The sequence below is a fragment of the Meles meles genome, chromosome 10 (assembly GCF_922984935.1).
Source record: "Meles meles chromosome 10, mMelMel3.1 paternal haplotype, whole genome shotgun sequence".
Taxonomy (NCBI): Eukaryota; Metazoa; Chordata; class Mammalia; order Carnivora; family Mustelidae; genus Meles; species Meles meles.
Genome location: NC_060075.1, coordinates 7,817,542 through 7,844,680, shown reverse-complemented (window position 1 = coordinate 7,844,680; position 27,139 = coordinate 7,817,542). Strand labels below are relative to the sequence as shown.

The 27,139-nt window shown below is 40.9% G+C and overlaps 1 protein-coding gene and 1 non-coding gene across 4 annotated transcripts in view; one reads left to right on the top strand and one right to left on the bottom strand.

Moving 5' to 3' along the window:
• Nucleotides 1-27,139, top strand: part of CNTNAP2 (contactin associated protein 2) — a 1,946,064-nt gene that overhangs the window by 1,445,868 nt on the left and 473,057 nt on the right. The gene's annotated exons all lie outside the window — the stretch shown is intronic.
• LOC123952358 lies at nucleotides 13,155-13,261 on the bottom strand. Its single transcript, XR_006820612.1, has one exon. It is a non-coding gene; the product is annotated as a U6 spliceosomal RNA (small nuclear RNA).

The following is a 27,139-nucleotide window of genomic DNA, read 5'->3' as shown; positions in this document are numbered from 1 at the left end:
TATCACTGCATTTGGCATAATTCCTACCACATTCTTCTCCTTTTTTGCAAAAGGATGAAACTAACCTAGTTCGATAATCGTCATTCTTGATTACTCTCTTTGGAAAACAGCTTGAGAGGCACATTATTTAATTAAAATATTCATATTGCCCTTTAAAACCTTTATTTTCTATAACCATTGATTACAAAACCAATTAGTCTTACATGTAAAAACTTACTGCTTTTAGCATCGCACATTTCCGTGCCACTGGGATAGTCATGACTCCATACAACGCGTGCATTTGTGTTCAAACGAGAGGTAGTCTAAAAGTTCACTGCTAAGTCAATGTTTCCATTTGGGGGGAAAAATGTTCTTTAATAAACAAAGTCCTGTAAAAGATAATTGGGTACCTAGGGTAACACCAAAAATAAAATAATTATAACACTTTTGCTAATAATACATCTTAGGATAATACTACTACTAATAATGAACAGGAGCAGCATCGTTAGGCAAATAACTGACAAAATAATATAACTAAAATCGTAGCCCCAAACTGTATTAGAATAAGATCAAGAAACAGAAGGCAGGAGACAAGGGCAAAGAGTGAGGGCCATTCTTCAACTGTATTGGAATAACTCTGATGTCCTACAGTCTGGGAGCACTGCTGATTCCTTCATCAGTAAGGGTAATGCCCTTCTCCTGAGTGATACTGTAGGCCCAGTGTCAGTTCTCATTCAGTCTTCTGTTGCTACCACACCGAATTACCACCAGCTTCATGGGTTCAGACAACCTAAATTTATTATTTCACAGTTCCGTAGGTAACAAGTCTGAGTTGACTCATGTAGTTTCTCTGTTCTGGGTCCCAGGAGACTGAAATCAAGGTTTGACTGGCTGGACTCCTGTCAGGAGGCTCTAGGAAGAATCGTGTCCAAGCTCATTCAGATTGTTGGCAGAATCCACATCTTCGGAAGTATAGGACTATTTTCCTTGCTGGCTGTCAGGAAAGGGCTGCCCTTACCTGCCAGAGGTTGATAAGCTGTGTTGTGGTTTGTAAATTTAAAAAAAAAAAAAAAAGTAAAAAAGTTGAACAGGCTTAATGCAGACACAGAGCATTGTCTCTTTTTTTTTCTTTTTTTTTTTATTTGTTTATTTACAGCATAACAGTGTTCATTGTTTTGGCATCACACCCAGTGCTCCATGCAGTACGTGCCCTCCCTATTACCCACCACCTGGTTCCTCAACCTCCCACCCCACCCCCCGCCCCTTCAAAACCCTCTGGTTGTTTTTCAGAGTCCATAGTCTCTCATGGTTTATCTCCCCTTCCAGTTTCCCTCAACTCCCTCTCCTTTCCATCTCCCCATGTCCTCCATGTTCTTTGTTATGCTCCACAAATAAGTGAGACCATCTGATACTTGACTCTGTCTGCTTGACTTATTTCGCTCAGCATAATCTCTTCCAGTCCCGTCCATGTTGCTACAAAAATTGGGTATTCATCCTTTCTGATGGAGGCATAATACTCCATCGTGTATATGGACCACATCTTCCTTATCCATTCATCCGTTGAAGGGCATCTTGGTTCTTTCCACAGTTTGGCGACCATAGCCATTGCTACAATAAACATTGGGGTACAGATGGCCCTTCTTTTCACTACATCTGTATCTTTGGGGTAAATACCCAGCAGTGCAATTGCAGGGTCATAGGGAAGCTCTATTCTTAATTTCTTGAGGAATCTCCACACTGTACTCCAAAGTGACTGCACTAACTTGCATTCCCACCAACAGTGTAAGAGGGTTCCCCTTTCTCCACATCCTCTCCAACACACGTTTCCTGTCTTGCTAATTTTGGCCATTCTAACTGGTGTCAGGTGGTGTCTCAATTTGGTTTTAATTTGAATCTCCCTGATGGCTAGTGATGATGAACATTTTTTCATGTGTCTGATAGCCATTTGTATGTCTTCGTTGGAGAAGTGTCTGTTCATATCTTCTGCCCATTTTTTGATATGATTATCTGTTTTGTGTGTGTTGAGTTTGAGAAGTTCTTTATAGATCCTGGATATCAACCTTTTGTCTGTACTGTCATTTGCAAATATCTTCTCCCATTCCGTGGGTTGCCTTTTTGTTTTGTTGACTGTTTCCTTTGCTGTGCAGAAGCTTTTGATCTTGATGAAGTCCCAAAAGTTCATTTTCACTTTTGTTTCCTTGGACTTTGGAGACATATCTTGAAAGAAGTTGCTGTGGCTGATATCGAAGAGGTTACTGCCTATGTTCTCCTCTAGGATTCTGATAGATTCCTGTCTCACGTTGAGGTCTTTTATCCATTTCGAGTTTATCTTTGTGTAGGGTGTAAGAGAATGGTCGAGTTTCATTCTTCTACATATCACTGTCCAGTTTTCCCAGCACCATTTATTGAAGAGACTGTCTTTTTTCCATTGAATATCTTTTCCTGTTTTGTCGAAGATTATTTCACCATAGAGTTGAGGGTCCATATCTGGGCTCTCCACTCTGTTCCACTGGTCTATGTGTCTGTTTTTATGCCAGTACCATGCTGTCTTGGTGATCTGGCATCTCTTCCAGACAGATCTGCTGCTGACTGACTGGAACCCTTGGGATAGCAGAGATACTCTCCACTCTAACAATGGGAGAGAATTGTTTTGGGGAGAAATTCTAATGAAGTGATCTAAAACATTAAAAGAGACAATGCTCTCTTGGTGATCAGAGAGCATTGTCTCTTTTAATGTTTTAGATCACTTCATTAGAATTTCTCCCCAAAACAATTCTCTCCCATTGTTAGAGTGGAGAGTATCTCTGCTATCCCAAGGGTTCCAGTCAGTCAGCAGCAGATCTGTCTGGAAGAGATGCCAGTACACAAATGTCCTGGGGAGAAAGGAGGACACTTAAGGGACAGTGATGGGTCCCATTCTAGACTGTTTTGGGATGGATCCTTCATATTGATCATTGAATTTATTAAATTTTCATATGCTGGGGCGCCTGGGTGGCTCAGTGTGTTAAAGCCTCTGCCTTCGGCTCAGGTCATGATCCCAGGGTCCTGGTATTGAGCCCACATCAGGCCCTCCCAGGCTCAGCGGGGAGCCTGCTTCCTCCTCTCTCTCTGCCTGCTTCTCTGCCTACTTGTGATCTCATTCTGCCAAATAAATAAATAAAATCTTTAAAAAAATTTTTTTTTCGTATGCTCCAATATAATGTGAAAATTGACAGAATACATACATCTTATAGAAAATAAGAGTAAAGAAAAGTATTTGAGACTGGAATTAATCCAGAAATACTTCGTAGGAAATTTGGGTCTTGAACTTAAACTTAAAAGGTAGTGGAGATGGTCAACATATACTTTAGTTTATGCTTGGAAATGCTTTTCAAAAACACTTTGGAAGTTAGGATACCAACTGCTTCTTCTGAAAACTGGCAATTAAAAAAAAGAAAAGTATTTATCCTGTCTTTGAAAGAACGGTATTTTTTAGTAATTCAAATGGCTGACTGATCACAAAAATCTCCTTTACAGAAATATGGCAGTAAATACAGAAAAAGTGATAGAGGGGCGCCTGGGTGGCTTAGCCGGTTAAGTGGCTGCCTTGGCTCAGGTCATGATCCTGGGGTCCTGGGATTGAGACCCACATCAGGCTCCCTGCTCAGCAGGGAGTCTGCTTCTCCCTCTCCCTCTGCCTCTTCCCCGGCTTGTGGTCTCTCTCTCTCTCACTCAAATAAATAAGTAAAATCTTAAAAAAAAAAAGTGATAGAATAAGAAAGTCACTATTTTGCAATATTGATGAAATAACTGATTCAGGCAGTGTTATCAGTGATTGAACTCATTAGTTTAAAGATGGAGGAAGAACTAGAGAATACAACACGAAGTGAGAAAACCAGCACCTTTTCCCCCTCCTGATGTGATTTGAAGCACACTGTGTCCTCCATTATGAAGCAGTCTGGCCAGAAAGTTGAACCTGAACCTAATCAAGCCTCAGTCGATAACTTCTAGCCAACCGGAAATAGAGGGAAACAAGTAGTTAAATAGCACAACAATAGAACACACAAAAATCTAGAGTAAGGGATATTTTCTAGGACAAGAGACATAGCTTCTATGCCAAGTTAATGGCATTGAAGGACTGCTGTCGATTTAAAAAAAAGATTTAAAAGGATGTAACAGTGTCTGGATCAACTATATCATATCAACTATAAGAAAAGACATTCTTGAGATGATTATAAAATGTTTATTTTGGACTGGACGCAAGATGACGTTGTTAATCCATAGGCAAGATTGTACCGTTGCCATTCTGTGAATGTCTGTTTTTACAGATGGCTACTTAAAGTATTTAGGCATGAGATCACGTGCTGCGGAGATTTGCTTTTAAAATCTTCAGCAAAGAAGAAAAAATGAAACAAATGTGGTAAAACCTCGATAATTATTCAATGTAAATGACGAGTATATGAAGATTCATGATACTATCTTTCTCTATACATTTGGTAATTATAAAATGTTTCACTAAAATTTTTTAAATCACTTACTCGCACTTAATTATATACCTTAAATCTGTTGATATGTACTTTAACAAACAGGAACAGTATTACTGTGCCATTGTTTTGCAGTGGTATGAGTAGGTATCCCTGTTTTTTTTGTTTTGTTTTTAATATTTTATTTATTTATTTGACAGAGAGAGAGAGGTCACAAGTAGTCAGAGAGGCAGGCAGAGAGAGAGGGAGAAACAGGCTCCTCACTGAACCAAGAGCCCGACGCGGGGCTTGATCCCAGGACCCTGAGATCATGACCTGAGCCAAAGGCAGAGGCTTAAACCACTGAGCCACCCAGGCGCCCCTAGGTATCCCTGTTTTATCAGGTACCTCCTTTTAAGTAGGATGGTCCCTTACATGAGTTTTAAGTAGCTGGTTCCTTATAGGATTGGTCTCATTTCCTTGAGGCTCTATACCTCTGGACTGATATTAATTGATAAGGCTTCTTTCTTGAAATTCCCATTAATCAACCACCTTTGATCAGAAATGCATTCGTTCTGCTAACATAATCCATATGCATTTTTACCCCGTTCCAAGATTTGCAGAAGCTACTTTTGGACTAACAAGAGAACAGGAACAGTAATTGATCATATTTGCTTAGCCATGGAGAGCAACGAGGTGATCAGTCTTGGAAGACCGAGGGAATGAATCCGAAGTGATGGATGCCCAGCGCAGCCGTGTCCGGGCCCTTCTCTGGCTAGACCCGGGGCGGTGCATCGTCTGCTGGGAGGCGCAAACAGAGGTGTTCTTTGGCGGTCGGAGGAGGTGGAGCTTCTGTCAGGCGGAGACGCTTCCATCATTTCTAGAAAAACTGCAGTTCTAGTTTTAATTCTGCCTTCTTCCCCCTTGAATTTGACAATACTAATGCTAAGTTTGTGTATATTTTTTTCTCAATGGTTAGTTATAATCCCTTCCCTCTATTAAGTTTCATTTTCCAATCTTAAAAAAAAAAGCAATTAACAAAATGGCTTAAAGGCTAAATCATTGAGAGAAAATCTCATTTTCTTAGGAGATTCTGTCATTCTTTAAATTTATAGTTATAATTCCTATTTTCAGAAAAAGGGCAGGAAGAAAGGGTAGCTTGATATTCAGATAATACCCTTCAAGGTACATCCGTAAATGTCAAGTTGAACAGAACTCCTCTCTGTTTTTGTTGTATCCTAGAGACCCTGCATCCAGGTTCTTGATGTTTCCTGTAGCGTTTCTCACTCTGTTCTACGGAGCAGTTTTGTTTACAGGTAATTTAAGGTTTGGAAGAGGCTCTGGTTAATTCGACTTCTGGATCAAAGAAGGGGTAATTCAGCTTAAAGGTCACCGTAGAATTTTAATCATCGAGGCGAGAAAGGAAGGAAAGGCACAAACCTCATTAGTGATATAATGGGGGAAAAATTCAGTCTTAGATAAATGGTACCAGCTTCTGAAGCTTTGCTGTAAGCTGGAGCAGCACTAGGAAAAAAGGTTGCATTAGCAATACAGGACTGCAGACCTTGCGTACCTTCCTGATAATACCATTTTCCCGTCAGCTCCTCAGCAGCCTGACTGAAGGGCTCTACCCACCAGCCAGTGCCCCTTGCTCTTTATGTCCCTCTCTCCAGCCCCAGCCGAATCCTGGATTCTGCTTCCCAGACCTTGTGCCTCCTTTTTAAATGATTGTCCTTTCATTTACATTTTAGTTGTATTGTTATTATTTTCTACATTGTAATATTTTACTTAATTTTATTATTTTATTATGTTACTGAGGTATAATTTTCACAGAGTAAGATACAGACGAGAACATACAGTTTGGTAAGTCTTGACAAATGCATCCACCTGTGTATTTCATGTCCCCTCACGATAATAGAACATTTCCGTCCACTTAGAAAGTTCTCTCGTGCCCCGCAAGTCAAAGGAGACCACTGACCTGATTCTATCGGCCTAGATTCGTTCCACCTGTTCCAGAATTTCTTATGTAAGTAGAGTAATACAGACCATACCCTTTGAAGGCTGGCTTTTTGCTTCATCCTAATATTTTTGAGCTTTGGCCTGTTGCTGAGTAGTATTCCACTGAATAAATTACCCCGATTTATGGAGCCATTTTCCAGTTCGGGGGCATTTGGGATGTTTCCAGTTTTTTACTGATACAGATAATGCTGCTATGAATATTCTGGTATGAGTCTTTTGGTATATCTGTTTTTCTTCAGTTCCACCTAGCTTCATCCTTACTGATGTTTACTGTAGTCACGTTTTGATTTTAAGTTTATCCATTCTAGTGGGTTTGTAGTGGTATGTCATTTCGGTTTGTATTTGCTCTGTGATTCATGATGCTGAGTAGGTTTTTTGCTTACCAACTCACATCTTTCTTTGTTGAATGTTCAAGTCATTTGTCTGGTTTTTTGTTGATTATTATTGAGTTACAGAAGTACTTTATTCTGGATCTAAGTCCTTTGAGATATTTACCTCTCTTCATGTGTGAAGGGAAATTATTAATTTTGATGAAGTCCAATTCAACATTTCTTTTATGACTACTACTTTCTGCTCTCATCCAAAAAAACTTGGCCTCCCCAAGGACACAATGAGAGTCTCCTGTGTTTTCTTCCGGAAGTTTTATAATTTTGGCTTTCAGATTGAGGTTATTGGCTCATTTCAAATAAATTTTTGCATAGCGTGTGGTCTAGGGATAGAAATTCTTTTTTTTCTATAGTTGCTCAGTTCCAGAAACATTTGTGGAAAAACTTAAGATTGCTTTCCTCTCCCTATTGAATTCCTTTGGCATCTTTGTTGAAGATCAATCGACCATATAGCTCTGGGTTATTTCTGGGCTATCCCGTCCCATTGATCTAGTTGTCTGTCCTTACTACAATCACGTTCCCTTTGTACTGATAGTAAATTTTTCATGTGCTAATGTGGAAATGGCCCCAAAATGGACTGTTGAGTGGAAAAAGAGTATACTGATCAATGTGTGTAGCATATTGCCATTTTTCTGAAATGACAGAAGGTAAAATTTGTTATGTATGTCAGAATATGCATTTAAAGGGCATCTAGGTGGCTCAGTCTGTTAAGCGTCTGACTTTTGATTTCAGCTCAAGTCATGATCTAAGTGTCCTGGGATCGAATCCCACATCGGTCCAGGTGCTCAGCAGGGCGTCTGCTTGAGACTCTCTCTCCCTCCCCCACCACTGCCTCTTACCCCGACGCGTGTGCTCTCTCTGTCTCTCTCAAATAAATAAATAAATAATTTTTTAAGAATGCGCGCTTAAAACCCTTGAAGGATATGCAGGGTATTAACAGCACTAATAAGAGTAGTTAGGTCTCGCAGGTTGGGAGTGTACGGTAGCTGGGTAGATGTGGGGCAAGAGTATGAAGAAGAATTCTCACTATATTTTTAAATGATATTGACATACCAGTTCTTCATAATAATATTTTTAGGTGAAATTGTATTTTTTCAGCCTTTGAATTTGGTTAATATCCGATTTACTTATTCAACAAATATTTGTTGACTACCTATTGTGTGTTGAGCAATCTTTTAGCCCCTAGGAATATAGAGCGGAACAAAATTGACATATTCCTTATGTACATTCCAGCGGAGGAAAAAGGTAATAAATAATAGACAAATAAAACAAGTATTCATTGAATATGGTAAGTGCTGTGAACAACATAAATAGGAGAGAGAAGAGCAAGACAAACCTGAGTTGGGGGGCGTCTGGAGAAGGACTTTTGGAGGAGTGTAGGAGCTGAGATTGTATGAGCTGAGACTCAACTGCCAAGAATGATTCAGAGGCAGGACAAATTGAGGGGACAGGAGGGGACACTTTCTAGGCAGCGTAAACTGTAAAGAAAGAGGCCCTGCAGGTACAGGTGCCTGAGCAGACTCAGGAAGCAGGCAAGCAGGTGGCAGGTCACAGTGTGAGTGACACAGGGCAAAATCATGGAAACAGGAAGGGTCTCAAGCCAGTAGGACTTTATAGAAAGTGATGAGGAACTTGAGTCTTATTCTAGATGCAGTGGAAAGTTTTTGTCTTTTTTTTTTTTAAATACCCAGTTCTCATCCCATCACGTGCCCTCCTTAATGCCCATCACCCAGTTACCCCGTCCTCCCGCCTCCTCCCCTCCAGCCGCCCTCAGTTTGTTTCCTATGATTAAGAGTCTCTTATGGTTTGTCTCCTTCTCTGTTTTTTTCTTGTTTTGTTTTTTTCCTGTTTTATTTTTTCCTCTCTCAATGGAAAGCTTTTGGAAGGAGTGAAATGATCTGCTCTAAGTTTAAAAAAAATTCATTTTGTTGGGAGAAGAACAGATTAAGTAGAGGATGGCAGTGAGAGAGGAAGAAAATCAGAAATTATTATCACAGAAGCCAACAAAGAAACATGTTTGGAAAAGGAAGAAGTGCTAGATTGTTCCAACTGAGGACAGAGAGCTGTCCGCTAGATTTAGTCATATCGAAGTCCTCTGTGGTCTGATGGGTGCGACGTCTGTGCAACGGTGCGCACAGAGGACGGACCAGAATACGCTGGAAGGTGAATAGATTTTCTGTATTCTGTACCCCCATCCTCACTACACAGTGTGTACACACACACACACACACACAGAGAGCAAATGAAAAGTAGAAAAGTGGGGAAAAAATTTGAAGTTTCTTTCAGGTGTTCTTTAACAGCAGTAAGACAGGGAGATGTTCTATGTGTGTGCAGACGGCACGTCCTTGTGTTACTTTAGCGTACTTGGTACCTATTAAAAATCCTTATAAGGGGGCACCTGGGTGGCTCAGTGGGCTAAAGCCTCTGCCTTCGGCTCAGGTCATGATCTCAGGGTCCTGGGATCGAGCCCCGCATCGGGCTCTCTGCTGAGCAGGGAGCCTGCTTCCTTCTCTCTCTGCCTGCCTCTCTGCCTACTTATGATTTCTGTCTGTGTCAAATACATAAATAAAATCTTTAAAAAAATTCCTTATAAGGAAAACTGCTACATGCTCTTAGTGTTTCAATGACTAAATAAATTAATTTAATAATAAATAAATAAGTAAATATTTAAATATTTATTTAATATTTATATTATACTAAATAAATAAATTTAGTGACTAATTAATTCCACCCTGTTGGAAGTAATATTATGGGAAGCTTCCACTGAAATTTTTAGTATGACATCTAGGTATATTTTTGGGGACCTGTATATTTCACCAGCCTCTCAGATTGTTCCAAACATCCATCTGTAATGACAGAACGTCTCATGATCTTTATCCATCTCACTTACCCACATCAGCGCGACTGATGGAGCCGTACTGCCATACTCCCATAAGGAACCATGTGCGGATCACTGATGCTTCTCCACTAAGCAGACACCAAGTGTTTCAAAGTATGGTGCTGGTGAGTGTCAGTGGAATTTATAGAATATCACCGAGACAGCATCTTCAGTCAAATATATGGCTATCATTTACATGTAGAGGGTTGGGGTCTTGGCTTACTACTTATGAAAAATAATTATATGTAAATTTAAATATTTTACTGCTCAACGAGGAGGAGAAGCGTTCCTCAGATTACAAGTGTGCCCTCTGTGAACATTTCAAGTACAATCCAGGTCCCTAAGCTCACAGGCCACTGGTCACAGATAAAAATCACTACAGTGTAACTCACAGGCCACTGGTCACAGATAAAAATCACTACAGTGTAACCGTGAATCTGTTTCTGGCTTTAATAAAGAAAAGCAAAACTCCACAGGAGTAAATAAACAATCTTACAACAAAAAAATTAAATAAATAAGTATTTTACCGCTCTATTCTTATTTGCTATTTGCCACCTCTCTAAGAGACATTTGGTGCGTAAAATATTATTTAGAGGAGGCACACTGTCTTTCACAGTGAGTACCACCGTCTCAAGCTGATGCTGGATGAAAGCCTGTCTCACAATAATCCAGCACTTTCCACACAGTCTGTTCGACTCCGTCTATCTGAGCCGTCTGCTAATATACCCGTTGTGTTTAACTGTTATAACAAGTAGTGGGTTCTTCTCTGCCCAGTCTTATGCATCCCACTTTATTTACTCTTCTGCCTGGAATCCGCGTGCATCCCCTGCTTTCTGCCTCAGACAGAGGCCCCTGTGCTTGCCCCCTTCCTCTGCAGCCACCATTGCTAGAAACCCAGCTGTAACCAGCAATCTGGCCCGCTGCTAAGAGCTATTAGTGCCAATGTTGTTAATGACCGACCCGGTTGAATGTGGTGATTTAAGAGGTAGACTTACTCCTTGTCTCTCCCTAGGGCCTTGTTCTTAAATGAGATTCCCACGCTGTTTACTCTGCTAGCATAAGGAGTATTAACCACTACCCACCACACTTCATATATCAACACACTGAACTGAAGGAACGGGGAGCTTGAAGCATCTCACCACGTGTCGGGTATGAAGCCACACACCCTGAAGAAACTTGGCACCCCTAATTTTCCCCGAAGGAAGTTGGATCACACTGCCATTTGCTTTGAAGTTATAAATATTATTTCCTTCTGGGGACCAGAGCGGGAGAGGGGTGCAGTGAGATTTCTTTTAGGAACTGAACACATTAGAAGTAACCTGCAAAATCAATACCAATGACTTGCCAGCAAGGGCTGAAAAATCATTGAAGTTATAGAGTGTGCACAGAGGTGAATGGCTTAAAACAAAGGAAATACTGGCCTGGCCAAAAACACTCACAAAAGAGAAGCCATGTAGCAAAGTTCTCTTCCCATTAATTTGACGTTTTGGTAATAATTAACACCATCAACAATGATTACACTTAAAAAGAAAACTAAATACAGGAGCAAATAACTCTGAATAAGGAGGTTCTTTACTGACTCCTTGGCATGACTGAGGTGTGTGTCGTCTTTCTAGTAAACATCAAGGCATTCAGAAGGTGTGTAGGGATGGCTTATCTACATAAACCAGCAAGCCTTTCATTCACTATCCAAGCTTCGTGCATGCCAATATTATGTGCTTAGTGTCTCAAGATTCTATTTAGCAGAATTTCACTTTGAGGGGCTTGGTACAGCCCTTAGAGATTTAACTGCTAGTCTCTCCTTTGTTCAAATGACTGAAATAATGCCTTTCAAATTCCTGGAATTCTTAAGCTTGTGTTTCACAGCAGACAGAAAATAGAATTTCTTCCTTTCTTATTGTCCTCCAGGACCACAAAGCACGTGTCTGCAAAGACAGGGACTCAGCAACCTAACTCTCTAGGCTGGTTGTGATGGAGAGGTCCTGAGAAACAATTAGGTCTCTCTAGCTTGCTCAAGTCCATGACCGATTTGTGTTATGAGAGTGTGTTGGGGCAGGCAGAGGTGGGGGATGGAGGGAGATGCTCTAGGCAATAGGGAGATGATGTCTGTGATTAAAGGTCATTTGAGAGGGAAAAGGTTTAGGCATGTGTGTATCACCAGTATGAATAGCACAAAAGGTAACTATAGATCCCCTCGGACCATTATTTTCCTTGACTTCATTTTTGCCATCTCTGGACATAGAGAGGATTAATATTTGAAAGATTTGTCTCAAAACACAATGTCACTAGAAAAGCCCTCTCTTACTATCTTACTTCTCATTTTTTAATCGCAGAGCCTCTAATTAATATTTAGTAAGTAAGAAGTAAATGGCTAGCCACACAGTGCTTGAAAAGAAGAGCTCTTGGTAATTGCTTGGGGGAGAACAGAAACAAGGGATGTGGATCCCACAATCCCATAATGGCCATCAAGCTCATTCCAAATGGGACAGGTAGATAGGGAGAGGGAAATTTTTGCTTAAGGTGGGTTCAGGATGTGTCAGAATTAGGTTGTGGGAAGTTCAAGTAATTTTATAATGTGTACGAAGTACTGATAAATTCATTTGTTACAGACCGTACTGAAGGCAAAATATTGCTTAAAAAGTCTAATATCTTCTAAATGAAATATGTACCTCACTATTCATGTTTTTATAAATATTTTAGTTGTTTTTGAGAGAGAGTGTGTGTGTGATAATGGATCGGGGGGAGAGGGAGAGAGAATCTCAAGCAGGCTCTACACTCAGCACAGAGCCCAGTTGGGGGCTCAATCTCACAACCCCGAGATCATGACCTGAGCCCAAATTGAGAATCGGATGCTCAACTGACTGAGCCACCAAGCAACCCTGCTAACTATTCATGTTTTTTAAAAAGCATTACAAATATTGGGATTCAATAGTTAAATTTACTTTTATCCTTTGAAATCAAAATAATCCTCATTTTAGTTTCATTTGTTGAGTTGTTAGAAGACCATGCAATACGTGCCCTCCTTAATACCCACCACCAGGCTCACCCAACCCCCCACCCTTTTCCCCTCCAAAACCCTCTGTTTCTCAGAGTCCATAGTCTCTCATGGTTCATCTCCCTCTCCAATTTCCCCCAATTCACTTTTCCTTCCCTTCTCCAGTGTCCTCCATGATATTCCTTATGCTCCACAAGTAAGTGAAACCATATGATAATTGACTCTCTCTGCTTGACTTATTTCACTCAGCATAATCTCCTCCAGTTCCGTCCATGTTGATACAAAAGTTGGGTATTCATCCTTTCTGATGGAGGTACAATATTCCATTGTATATATGGACCACATCTTCCTTATCCATTCATCCGTTGAAGAACATCTTGGTTCTTTCCACAGTTTAGCAACTGTGGCCATTGCTCTATGAACATTAAGGTAAAGATGGCCTTTCTTTTTTTTTTTTAAATATGGAATGCTTCACAAATTTGCGTGTCATCCTTGCGCAGGGGCCATGCTAATCTTCTCTGTATCGTTCCAATTTTAGTATATGTGCTGCCGAAGCGAGCATGATGGCCTTTCTTTTCACTACATCTGTATCTTTGGGGTAAATATCCAGCAGTGCAATTGCAGGGTCATAGGGAAGCTCTATTTTTAATTTTTAAGGAATCTCCACACTGTTCTCCAAAGTGGCTGCACCAACTTGCATTCCCACCAACAGTGTAAGAAGGTTCCCCTTTCTCCACATCCTCGCCAACACATGTTGTTTCCTGTCTTGCTAATTTTGGCCATTCTAACTGGTGTAAGGTGGTATCTCAATGTGGTTTTGGTTTGAATTTCCCTAATGGCTAGTGATGATGAACATTTTTTCATATGTCTGTTAGCCATTTGTATGTCTCCTTTGGAGAAGTGTCTGTTATGTCTTCTGCCCATTTTTTGACATGATTATCTTCCTTTTAAGTGTTGAGTTTGAGGAGTTCTTTATAGATCTTGGATGTTGGCCCTTTGTCTGTGGTGTCATTTGTGAATATCTTTTCCCATTCTATGGGTTGTCTCTTTTTCAGCAGTGCTTTTTTAAAAAAAAAAAAAAAATTTATTTATTCATTTGACAGAGAGAGATCACAAGTAGGCAGAGAGGCAGGCAGAGAGAGAGGAGGGGAAGCAGGCTCCCTGCTGAGCAGAGAGCCCGATGCGGGGCTCCATCCCAGGACCTTGGGATCATGACCTGAGCTGAAGGCAGAGGATTTAACCCACTGAGCCACCCAGGCACCCTCAGCAGTGCTTTTGATGAGTATGCTTGGTAACATCAGGTTGGTTACTAATGGAATATTGACCCAACAATTTATTGAGACAAATCCTTCTGTTTCACTCACATGTGTTTCATATTATAATTATATCTAACACTTTATTTCACAACTTAAATTAGTACAGCTGGGTGGAACTTTGAGAAAGTAAATAATAAAGCTATGAATAGAATTATTAATTATGGTAAAAGTGTGTTATGAAAAGAGAAAGTAGGATTTTTGCTCAGAAAGAAAATTCTTAAGCGTAATAATCATAATCTTTAGTTTAAAAAGGACATCATAAAGGAATATAAGATTTTTGCTTGGACATAGGAAACAACAGAAATAATGTACTTAATATGTGCAAACACAGGCCTGGTATTTTTCACAAGGTGTTTTTCATGCAGCTGAAAGAAGGAAATAGATGTGCATAAAATCAGAATGGGAGACAGCATCTGGTAAACAGGGGCAGAGGAAAGGCGTGTTCTGAGAACATGTGATACAGGCAGCACAGACTTCTCCTCCCTGGAGAAGCCAAGAAAGGCTTTCTGGAAGAGATGATATTGAGGGAAGTATTGAGAGTGAGATGTAAAATAAGATAAAAAGTCTAGAAAATCAATGTTTTTGTATGGTGGACATTTAGATTTTAGTTCCTGTGGTTTTCATAGAGAAGTAGAAGAACCATGAGGTCAGATGTGAGGGGGACAGGTCCTCTCAAGCTAGGGAGCTATAGGTATTCTCTACAAGTCTGGCAGGGGAAAGCCATCAAAAGTTTACGAGCTGGGAGCTATTATAATAAGTTCTATAAAGAACAATATGGCCGTCATGTGCTGGATGGACTCAGAGAAAGACCAAAGCCAAGAAAACTAAGAAAATGTTTTAACAATAATAGTAATAACAATAATAAAGAATTAACTGAGCATTTTACCTGAGATTTCTTTTTTTTATTTTTAAGATTTTTATTATGTATTTGTCAGAGAGAGCAAGAGAGAGAGAGCACAAGCAGGGGGGCTGCAGGCAGAGGGAGAAGCAGGCTCCCCACTGAGCAAGGAGCCTGATGTGGGACTCAATCCTAGGTTCCTGGGATCATGACCTGAGCTGAAAGCAAATGCTTAACCAACTGAGCCACCCAGGTGCCCCTCTACCTGAGATTTCTAATAGAAATATTGAAAGGAATGAATGCAAAAGGAAATCATAGATCCAGTTCAACAAAGATTTAAAATGTGTAAGTGATGATATAAGTTGTGAAATAAAGTGTTAGATGTAATTATAATATGAAACACATGTGAGTGAAGCAGAAGCAATTGTTAGGAATCCATTAATTCTGTGTCTATAATTGGAACAGTTCTAGAATTCTGCATTTTATTTGCCATTCATTTAACTTAAAGATTCCCTTAAGTGTCAACCAATCAATGTGATTGTGATTAAGAATTTCCTCTTAATTTATAATTTAATAGTGGCTGGAGAGTGGAAACTAGAAAGCTATACCCATGCTCTACATTTGGTCCGTAGACACAACAAATTCCAAATTGTGATGCCTCTAAAACAACCATTTGGTGTTTTTACTTCTAGTTTTTCTTCTATTATTTTATGAGAGATATCAATGAGACTTCAACCCAAATCACTGACTAGTATGACTAACAGTCTTCTTTAATACATGAGAAACTCTGGGGTTAATGGAAATTGCTTGCATTTTTCCTCAAGTGAAAAACAATGTGTAGTAAATATAATAATTATCTGGTGAAAGTGGACATGACTCTTCATTATAGGAAAACTTAATGAATCTTGTTGATTCTTCCACCATTATCATCTTATCAAGAAATAGGAAAGAATATTTTTAACTGGATAGGTCCTTCAAGTAAAAACTGAATAAATTTGAAGGGCTGATAGCCTTGTGAGTGATAACTTCAGTAATTACTTATTATTGATGAAAAATATTCTGGTGCCAGATGTTTTCTTCATTTGTTCCATCCTTGGTGGGTAGGTGGGTAAAGTAAAGACTTCTGAATCAACCTGACCACTCCCCGAATCCCACAAAGCCCTCCATAGCAGCATGGCTTTGTCAATCCACCTAACCCCTAGGGGAAAAACTTAGAAGGTAGCTGTGTAAATTGCACACAGTACATGTAGAGTACTTAGCACAGAGCCTGGCACATGGTAGGTGCTTAATAACTACTTGTTGAGTGAATGAATACTTTTACTCTAAGTGGAGTGGACCATGAGGTTTACTAAACAAATTAGATGGTAAGACTTCTTGAGTGCTCACCTCTGTGTCATTGATGAATGAGGAAGGAAAGTTGAAAGAAAGGGGAGAAGTGGATGAACATAGTACACCCATTGAAGACGGGAAGATGTGATTTCTGGGTACCTAACTCTGGGCACACAGGTGCATTGTAGAGTGTGGCTCACTATCCCTTATTTACTACTCACGCTCACTGGAGGGCCCGGTCATCCATGCCCAAGGTGAACGCAGATTTTAGGGAACAGACCAAGTTGGATTCGAGTCCAGTTTACTTTATTTCCAAGTGGGGTGAGCTTAGGCACGTCATTTAAAATTTCTGAGCTTCAACTTCCTCATTTGTAAAGTCTCACAGAGTTGTTGTAAAAAATGGCAGATTACTGAATTCTTCCATCCTCGGACATAGGCACATTTCACATTTTAATTGGGATGATTCTTAAAAATAGTGTTGTGTCCCCTTCGGGGGGAGAAAGTGGCACGTAAAATGATGGGGCCTCCTACAATAAATGGAATCTTAATTTGATGAAATACAGGAAGGTAATAAAGGCAAAGTGCTTTTCACAACATCTGGGACATAATAAACAAAAAGCAAACAGTCTGGAAGGGGACATGCAATGCTGCTGTTGTTACGTTGTGCCACACCGCACCCAGAACACATCCCTTCCCTCGTAAATGCTCATGGACACGCCAGCTCCTATTAATGCCACCCAGAGTACATTTTGCAGAAGAGTAATTAAAGCCTTAAATGTCCTGGTATCTCTAATCATCTAAAGTATCATAACTTTTTAATGTAAAACAATAAAGTCAGGCCGTGAGTACTCAGGGTCTGTGATGTGCTGGGCCCTCTACTAGGCACACATTTTTATTTTTTTCCTAATATGACTTTCATATGATTTAATGTCACCACCACCAATAGCACCATATGGCAGTTTCCTCATTTCCTCTAAAATAATTTACTGAGGCTTTAATGTGTCCAAGTGACCAAACTCTCTATACTGAATTTTTCTCAAGGTTTCTTCAGGACATCAGAAAATAATGGAGGTTTTTTTCAGGTGGCCGTCTACCAACTGGATATGAAATTGGATCAGCTGGAGGCAAGAACAGATGGGATTGAGCAACAGATGGAAAGACCCTGTTTAGGGTATGCAGAATCATTCCGGCAGAATCCATCATACCACAGGAGTTAGTCTCAGTTTGTTAAAGAAAATGAACTGAAGTAGACAATTGAGTTTCTGGGAAATTAATACGGGCTCATACTCTAGAAATAGTCTTGGTTAGGTGTCAATAGGACAGATGAGCTAATGATGCTGAATTAGAAGTCTTAAAACGTCATGCTTGTCAATGATAATGGCTCTCTTTATTGGGTACTTCCTGTGTGGCAGGCACTTTACATCCATACCTCCTTCAGTCCTCACAAAAACCCTACAAGATAGGCATTTTCCCCATTTTACAAAGGATGAAATTGAAGCAGTAAGTAAATTGACTCAAGTCACATGACTCCAGGTGACAGAGCCAGGATTGGAGCTCTGACTCCAAAGTCTGCACAGACTGTGGCCACTCTACTGCGCTGCCTGCCAGTGCTAGTTGGTGTGTGCACAGGAAAGGTTAGAAAGCAAAGGACCGGTCTGGAGGAGTCCTGAGGAGCTTTCCACAGTAACAGGAGGAACAGGCCTACAACAATTTGACCCCTGTGGCAGCTGGCCTGGGTCCTCGCAGGAAACACAGAGTAGCTGCGGCACCCGGTGAAGGAGAGGCTCACAGGGACCGTGCTCGGGCTGTGGTGAACCACGTGGACTCCCTGTAGAAGCCTCCCATCTGCCTCCCTCCCCCTTGAAGGTCTCCAGACTCCTGGAGCGGCAATGATCCAGAAGCGAATCTCCATGGAGAACATGGGCCAGAAGAGCCCCAGGTACCTGTTCATGTCCAAACACATTGTGAGGAATCCTCCTTCCGCTTAGGACAATCAACAAATGGGTGACTCTGAGGTAGTAAGGAAATAAGATTTGGAGCCCAAATCTGTGCCCTGCTCTAACTTTGAAGCAAGGCTGACAAGGAGGAGGGAATCATCGACTGCCTACTGTTTGCCAGGCACTGTGCAGACCATAGACGTGGGTGGAAAGAGGAAAGATAAGGTAAACAGCAGCTGGACTGATGTCTGTCGGGCGCCATGCTCTTTACCTGTCATTTCGTTTCATACAAACTTCTCTCGTGTCAACGAATCCCTGTTGACTACAAAGCCATGTTGTCTGCTCAGCCAAATGTTCGAGAAGCTGGTGCTAGTTTTGATTAAGCAGAGCATAAGCCCATCTTCTGAGAAGAATAACAGAGATGGCAAGTATATTCCCTTAAGGAAGTAAATTTCTTTCTCTGACTTATTTTCATCCAACAAAACAAGACTTTGCAGTTCCATTACCATAGCCTTACTGTCCATACATAAATATCACAGGAATCTTTGAGCTTTCAGGAAGGTAGAGGAATTCTTTAAGCATAAGAATGAGGAATCTTAGGGTGCCTGGGTGGCTCAGTTGTTAAGCATCTGCCTTCAGCTCAGGTAATGTTCCCAGGGTCCTGGGATGGAGCTCCCTGCTCAGCAGGGAAGCCTGCTTTTCCCTCCCCCACTCCCTCTGCTTGTATTTCCTCTCTCACTGTCTATCTCCCTGTCAAACAAATAAATAAAATCTTTAATTAAAAAAAAGAATGAGGGATCTCGGGGTACCTGGGTCAGTTGGCTTGGCATCTGGCTCTTGGTTTTGGCTCAGGTCATGATCTCTTGTCCCTGGTATGGAGCCCCACATCGAGCTGTGCACTCACTGTGGAATCAGCTAGAGGATTTTCTCCTTCTCTCATCTCTCAAATAAGTAAATAAATTTAAATTTAAATTTTCCCCCATCTCTCAAGTAAGTAAATTAAAAAAAAAAAAAAAATGAGGACTGTCTTCCATGCAACCATGCCTGGTAGTAAGAGAATAATAAATGCCTACTGGGTATAAATTAAATTATTAAATTTAAATTATTAACATAAATTATAAATTATATAAGTTTTAATTAAATTAAAGCTATAGGTGTAATATATTCTAGACATTAAATTAATAATAAATCGTCATTAATAGACTGCTTTAAAACAATGGGACTCTGAATATTCATGGCATAAACCTCAGTTTAAGGAAAAATGATATCATAATCTACCATTACACTTATAGTTTGGGACACTAAAAACAATTATAGACCTTGAAAATACATACCAAAAAAATACACGCTGAAGAAATAGAATTTAAAATGGAACTTAATGAATTTTGTGACACAGTTTTTCACATTGTAATAATTCTGAAACTGGGTTGTGCCTTCATAAAGACACATTATAGTCACATTCAGCAAAGTGGCAGTTTGATGTAGCAAGCATTGCTTCCATGCAGATGAACATCAAAGCCTGTGGGATGCTTGTCAGCGTCTGGCAAGAGATTTCCAGAGAAAATAATGGGGCACTGTTATTACTCCCACGAACCAGTAGTCTGAGGAGGGGAAAGGTGAGATGGTGCATTAGATGTGTTTAACAACATTTTAGAAGCAAAAGTAAGAAAAAGAGTCTAGCTCTATGTCATTGCAAAGTGACTTAAAAGCCCAGCACCAAAACATTTTAGCTACTTAGTAGATTTGTGTAAGAGACATCACATTACCTTATCTTCTCATTTAAAACTTCTTTCTCTTTTAAAACTTGTGATTTTTTTAAAGGACATCAGTGACTGAGTCAAAATGTCATTCCATGAGTCAGACTTAAAGTGAAAGAAGTTTCAGAAACAACTTACCCATTGATTGTGCTTGTATTTTCTTTTTTATGTATGTGCAAGAAAGGATTTTTTAAAATCTGGAAGTTTTAAAACAATTCAAAAAGAGATCTTCCAATAAATACAAATTTTTCGGGTGATACAATGTATCACATTTGTTAATGTGGTGGTATTTTCCCTGGTTTTTCACAAAACAGTTGTAACTGCTGACTTCAGAGATACAACAAAATGGGGTTCATCGAAGGGTGCCAGAACACGAGGAGATGGTCTGTCAATCTGGAGACGTATGGTACAGAAGAAATCAGTGCCACGCTGGAAGTTCCTAGGGGTTGTTGTCTTGGTTGTCTCATTAACTGGCTGAGCAACTTTGAGCAAGTCACTTCGTCTCTCCGGACCTCATCTATGCAGCAGGGAGCTGTGCTAGGTGATGTCTGAGCACGGGAGATTCGACGTCAGGAGACAGCTGAATCAGTCTGGAAAATAGAACCTACTCTGGATATTCCAAGGAGAAAGGCCCTTAACGTGGGGCAGTTAGACGCTTACAAAAATGATGGGAAGGCTGCAGTAACTCACCACTGCTGTCTCTTAGCTTCTCCACTGCCGCCAAGGAATTAGATACTGTTGCTGCCCCCCAGGCCAGGAATTGCAGGGAACATCCACCAGTGATCACGGCTGCCAGCAGCTTCTACAAGGGAAACCCACACGTCTACAGACCATTGTCCCTACACGTACTTCTTTTCTGCCCTTCATACCTCACACAGCGGCTTCTTGCTGGTAGAATGTAAAGTAGAACTCGGTCGTCAAGGGATTTGGGGAAACGTGTTCCTGCACTGCCAGTCCCGTGCTATGTGGAGAATACAGAGGAAGGTAGGACAGTTGCTGGGGGCCACAGACAAATGTCTGGCACCCCAGCTGGGGCGCTAGGGGGCTCCAATCAATGCAGGTGTGCAAGGAGTCAGGGACCGTGTTGAGACACAGTCGGACGTTGTAGAGAGGAAGGTCCACATCTGAAGAGTGCTTCAGAGGAAAAATTGAAAGATTGGCTGTGGATTGCCCTTTCCATGCACATTAGCAAGTCAATATAATCTATAAATCAAGTCTCTTTAGCTCTCTGCCAGCTGTCATGTTCTTCTTCCCTGGCTTTCCGTAACAGGAACCGCACCTTCTGCCCCCCTTAGTGCAAGAATAGTGATTTGCCAGCAGACGCTCTGTGAATCAGTCTTTGCGCCGAACATGTTATATTGTTTGGGAACCTGGCTAAATTTTTCCATAACTGCTTTGAAAGTGATTTCCATTTAGAGCTAGGTGGAACAAATTTCTGCTGCCGGCTAAATCTTCTTTTTCTTTTTCTCTGAACAGGATCTCATAAAGAGGACTATTGCTCTTTTGTACTTTTCTGTGATGCATTTTGTGTTGGGGTCTATGAAGGAAGCCATCTAAAAATATATTGAGTGTTGTGAAAATATCCTCATAATTCTGCCAGAATTCAACTTTTTAAAAGTTGCCTTTCTTCTCCCTTTGTGTCTCTTTTTCAATTATCTCTTTCCCTTTGGTACACTGCCAGATTAATATTTCTGGGTCTTTCTAGATACCTACAATGGTTGAAAGGATCCATCTCCCCCTGTGAGAGCCTCATTAAACTCCAGCAGTTTGATGACTGCATGAACTCAAGCCCAGATATAGGGAGAGATGATCGCTTCCAATAGAAAACCCAGCATGACCAGTGGTTGGAATTCTAACTACTTTCTGTGATAGGTGTAATAGGCGGCCCTCGCCCTCTGTTTTGTGTCTGTATCTATGTTATGTCCTACCAGACCCTGGCTAATAATGACGCCGCTATCTAGTTAGTAAGGGTTTTAGCTTATCTCAAGAACATCTTAGTGTGTTTGGGTTATGTTTATCTTAAACTCTACGAGGTGCTTGTTTTCTTTGTAATTCAGCTGAATCAGAAACTTTGGCTCTTTGCTTGCTCATAACTCTAGCTCGTGTTTCTTTAACTTCAGGTGTCAAATTAACTTCACCTGGGGCCCGATCCTCTAATGAGGACAAGAAAAGACGGGGCCCAGATACCATACTGCTTCATCCCTCAGTTAAATGGTCCGCGTAACAATATTTGTTTCTATGCATTGATTTGGCAAGCCATGATCTAGAGCTGACCAACTGGGACTTGCAGTAGATATCCAGCTACTGGGGCGAAGGAGGGCCCTGCCACCTTCCTCATTGACTCAGAGGGAAGGTTGCAAATATTTTAGAACAGGAGAACCGGAGGCCCTAAAGTCAGCAAGGAGCTAGCAGAAATGAGCAGAACCATGAATAGAGTCATGATGTTAAAGATTCATAGAGTAAATGTTCAGAGCTGTAACACAGAGAGAGATCAAGTATAACTCCTCATTCGAAGAGCTCATACACCAGAGAGGGGCCCAACAAGGATGAGATCCAGATCTCTCAACCAGCCAGCCTAATGCTTGCCTCTGTAGCTGCTGTTCTGTTTGGTGGTGGTGAATGGATATGGAGGATTGATATGAATACTGTAAGAAATAAGATAGCCGTAACTCCCACGTTCAATAACTTGTTTGAAATGAACACCATTTTAGTAGCTTGAATGGTGGCCCCTAAAAAGATATGACTAGGTCCTAAAGCCCGGTACCTGTGAACGTGACCTCATTTGGAAGTAGGGTTTTTGCAAGTCCATTTACATTAGGGATCTGGGGATGAGATCTTCCTGCATTCAGAGTCTGCCCTAAATCCAATGATTGGTATCCTTATAAGAGAAAGGAGAAGGAGACTTGGCATATGGACAGAGAGAAGAAGGCCACAGGAAGACCTAAAGAATGCCAGAAGCCACCGGAATTTCGAAGAAGCAAGAACAATTTCTCCCAGAGTCTTGAGGCAGAGTGCAGACCTACTGGCACCTTGATGTCTGATGTCTCACCTCTGGAGCCAAAACAATACATTTCTTTGACTTTCAGCTTCAAATGACCAGGTTTATGGACATTTGTCACAGTAGTGCTAGCAAATGCCTACAATTACTAAAGATTCTAATCGAAACAGGAATCTGGGAAGAAGGTTTAATCGTTCTGATAGCTATTTTTTTGTGTATACAAAAAACATAACAAAGTATACCTCAAATGACATTACTTAGAACTTTTATGGTAGAAAGGACTAGACACATAAGGGCCTCCCCTAAATGCTTTTAGCCCAAAGTCTTAAACACTGAACCTTCCCTAAAAGGCCCCACCCACCTTCCTACTCCACACCCTTCCTCCACTGTGGCAGCTGCATGGTCTCCTCTCCGTTCCTGGAACATGCCAGACCTGCTCCGCCTCAGCTTTGGTGCATCTCTTCTCCTGCTCATTAGACCCCTTCCCCCACCCCGTACTTCCTTCCCCAGTCTGAAATCAACCCCAAAGTGGTACCATTGAGGAAGACCCTGCTGACTCTCAAATAGGTTACTCACCCCCTCCCTTGCCTCTTGTAGAAGATGTCCCAACACCTTTCCTTCTGTTCACGAAACTATCACTGTCTGTAATTCTACGTTTATGACATTGCTAGATTTATTTTTTTTTTATTTTTATTTTTTTTTTGTCATTCCCACTAGACTGTAGCCCCATGAAGGCCGGCCCAGGGCTTTACACTCTCATTGCATTCCGGTGCCAGCAGGGTCCCTGGCAGATTGCAGGCTCTCGGCAATATTTGGTAAATAAACGAATAGTGATATTTAGCCTTGGATGATGCTGGACCCGTTGCTTACACTTCAAGCTGTCGATTGCTCACATAGTTGTCTGTTGTCCACAAAGAAAATGGAAACTGTAAGAAAACCAGCACGAAGTCAGAACTCCAAAATTCATTCATTTTCATGACATCTTATTTTCCTCTGTGAATTTCTGAGTAGATGCACGTTCTGCTCTCACCCAAAAAAGCATTTCAGAAATCGGTAAGCATACCCAAAACGGGCTTAACACCTGTTACAATCACTTCACTTTGCCATTTTCATGGATAGGCCAGTTTGTCTTAATTATCTTTATTCATCTGTGTAATCAATAAACATTTGTTGAGTACCTAATAGGCCAAAGATTACATTCTGAAGTATTCTTGAATCTGTAGGAGAGAAAAGAATATAGTAAGAGAGGAGCTCTGAGTTCTGGTGGGAGGGTGGCGATGGGATGTCCAGGGCACTTATTAAGGACAGAGGGGGACTCAAAATGAGACCAAGGGGTGTTTAAAGGAATATTTTTAGAGAGAGTAACTCCTGAGCTGAGTCTTAAATGAGGAGTAGGAGAAAATGGGTAAAGACATAAAGGTTGGCCTACAGTAGGGTCTCTCATACTTGGCATTCTGGATGGGATAATTCTTCGTTGTGAGGCGCCGTGCTGTCATTTTAGGATGTTATTAACAGCCCTGGCCTCTGTCCTTGGCATGTCAGTGTGACAGCCAAAAAGCCTCCTGACATTGCCAAATATCCTCCAGAATGCAGCCTTCCCCGCTGTTGCGAACCACAGGTCTGGGGCACGGGAAAGAGCTCGTCTAAAGGCAAGGAGTAGCTGGGTGACTACAAGCATTTCCATATAGGTCTTGAGAAGAGTGTTTGGATGGTAGTGCGAGGAGAACGAGGGAAAACGTAAGGCACACATTATGCAAGGATTTCGTGTGTTAGGCTTCGGAGTTTGGGACATCATCCTGAAGGTTCTTGTGAGGAACTGAGGGATTTTAAGTAAAGGAGGAACAAGGGCTAATTTCTGTTTAAGAGAAATCACTCTGATCACAGTGGTAAGGGTGAGTGGAATGGAGATCCGATGAAGGATGTATCCTAGGAGAGTGAGAATAGAGAGGAATGGAAAGACACAAGACGTGTCTAGATCAATCTCCAAGACTTTGTTCAGGATGGTGTCTGTGTTCCGGGCTTGGATGATCAGAAGGTAGAATCCTAAGTATTCTCCAATATCCAGTCGGAATTTGAGCCCCTTAACTTCATGAACCCCATGACTATCTGAGGCTTGAACTCAGAAAAATTACTTGCAAAATGTACGTGAACTCACAGTATGAGGAGTAAAAAATAGCGCTGCCTAAGGCTTCAAATTCAATTAAGCCTTCAAAGATTTCTTGAGACTATTGCCCCCCCATACTACTTTTAAAAGTAATCCATATAATAGAAAACCTCTTAGTAAATTTCCATTTACAATCTCCCCACCTCCAAGTATAGTCTTACGCAAGCAAGACAAATAGGCAAATTGAAGAACTGAAGCCATTTTTCTTGCCTGATTGTCCCCAAATTGTCTTATTTCTTTGCTTCACTTTCTGAGTCTGTATGATAACAGAAAAGGTTGAATTTTTTTTTTAAGTATTTTTAAATAGCTGGATCTTTGACCATACTGAGAGAAATAATCATCAACAGGTAATATAATCATTCTGTAGAACTTCTGTTTTTATTCAGCCTTGTGTCAACATGTAAGGCCTGTCCTTCCTGTGAGAACTGACTGGATAGAGCTTCACAAGCACCCACTGGGAGGGACAGAAGGAGCAGGCTGAGATCTAGGTCATAAAGAGATTTCTCGGCTGGCTGGTGCCACACAGTGTACAAAAACAATGAACAATTCAGGGCAAAGCCTGGTAATTGCAATAGACTCTTTCTGACTGAAAAGTTCCACGCTTCCTCTTTCACAAAGCTAAGAAGGGTAAAAACCATCTTGCCACTGCAAAGGTTTATCTGAAACTCGTCCTGCCTTTCACCAGACGCCATCATCTGGTTCTGACTAGAGACTGAACAAGTCCCAAATGGGAGTAACTCAGATTGAAGTAAGAATGTTTCAAATCTTGACATTTGAAGAATACAAGAAAAGTATTCATACATAAATGAGTTTGAGGTATACATGGGATTTTTCTGGGTGGATAAATCATGTATTTTCAAGTTTGGGGGCTTCAGTGACAACATTAAAAAAAAAATCTTACTAATCTATAAAATGACATGTATTCCTTTTAATTTTTTTAAAGATTTTATTTATTTATTTAACAGAGTGAGAGAGAGAGATCACAAGTAGGCAGAGAGGCAGGCAGAGAGAGAAGGGGAGCAGGCTCCCCTCTGAGCAGAGAGCCCGATGTGGGGCTTGATCCCAGGACTCTGGGATCATGACCTGAGCTGAAGGCAGAGGCTTAACCCGCTGAGCCACCCAGGCGACCCCCCATGTATTCCTTTTTAAAATCAACTTTAATATCATTAAAACATAAAACTTTGGACAAAACAGATTATTTTAAATCATAAGTCAAGCTATAATGCAGAAATTAGAATTACAATACAGAACTCACGTTGATCTAACAGCTAATTCTTTACTATTACTGAAAAGAAACCGTTATTTTTCACTTCCGGTGTGTCCCACACATTGTGCTTGGCATTTCACATGCACAGCTCATTAGCTGCTCCCAAGCATGCGAGGTGGTTCTGTGACTATTCCCATTTTACTGATAAGGAAATTCCCCCCCCAGGTGAAATGACACATGCAGGTCATCCAGCTAGGAAGTGGCAAGCCTGTAATTAGGGGAGAGCATTTTCCCTCTACTTGGTGAGGAAGAAAACAAAGAGAAGCAATTAGTCATTCGTAGATTTTGAATACAGTTTTGGTAAAGACAACTTGTTACAGATACGCCAGTGCTCAGATGGACGCAGCATTTTAAATGAGTACAGAAAGCCATTTTCTGGGCACCTGGGTAGCTCAGTGGGTTAAGACTCTGCCTTCAGCTCAGGTCATGATCTCAGGGTCCTGGGATCAAGTCCCGCATCAGGCTCTCTGCTCCACAGGAAGCCTGCTTCCTCCTCTTCTGTCTCTCTCTGCCTGCCTCTCTGCCTACTTGTGATCTCTCTATCAAATAAATAAAAATCTGTTAAAAAAAAGAAGAAAGCCATTTTCTACATATCTCTAATCATATCTACATATCTCTAATAATAGTGTTACTTTTAAGTTTGTAACTGCTGTAGGTATTCTCACATCCGAGAAGAAGCAGAAGAAAATAATTTTAGCAACGTTTAAAAATTTGTATATTTATACTTCAGTATTTCCATTCCATTTCAGTTATTTTTTTCTTGCTGAAAATGTGCCCTGTCTGGGTTCTCCAAGGCATTTGGGCCTCAAACTTTATTTAATGGTAAGAATACAT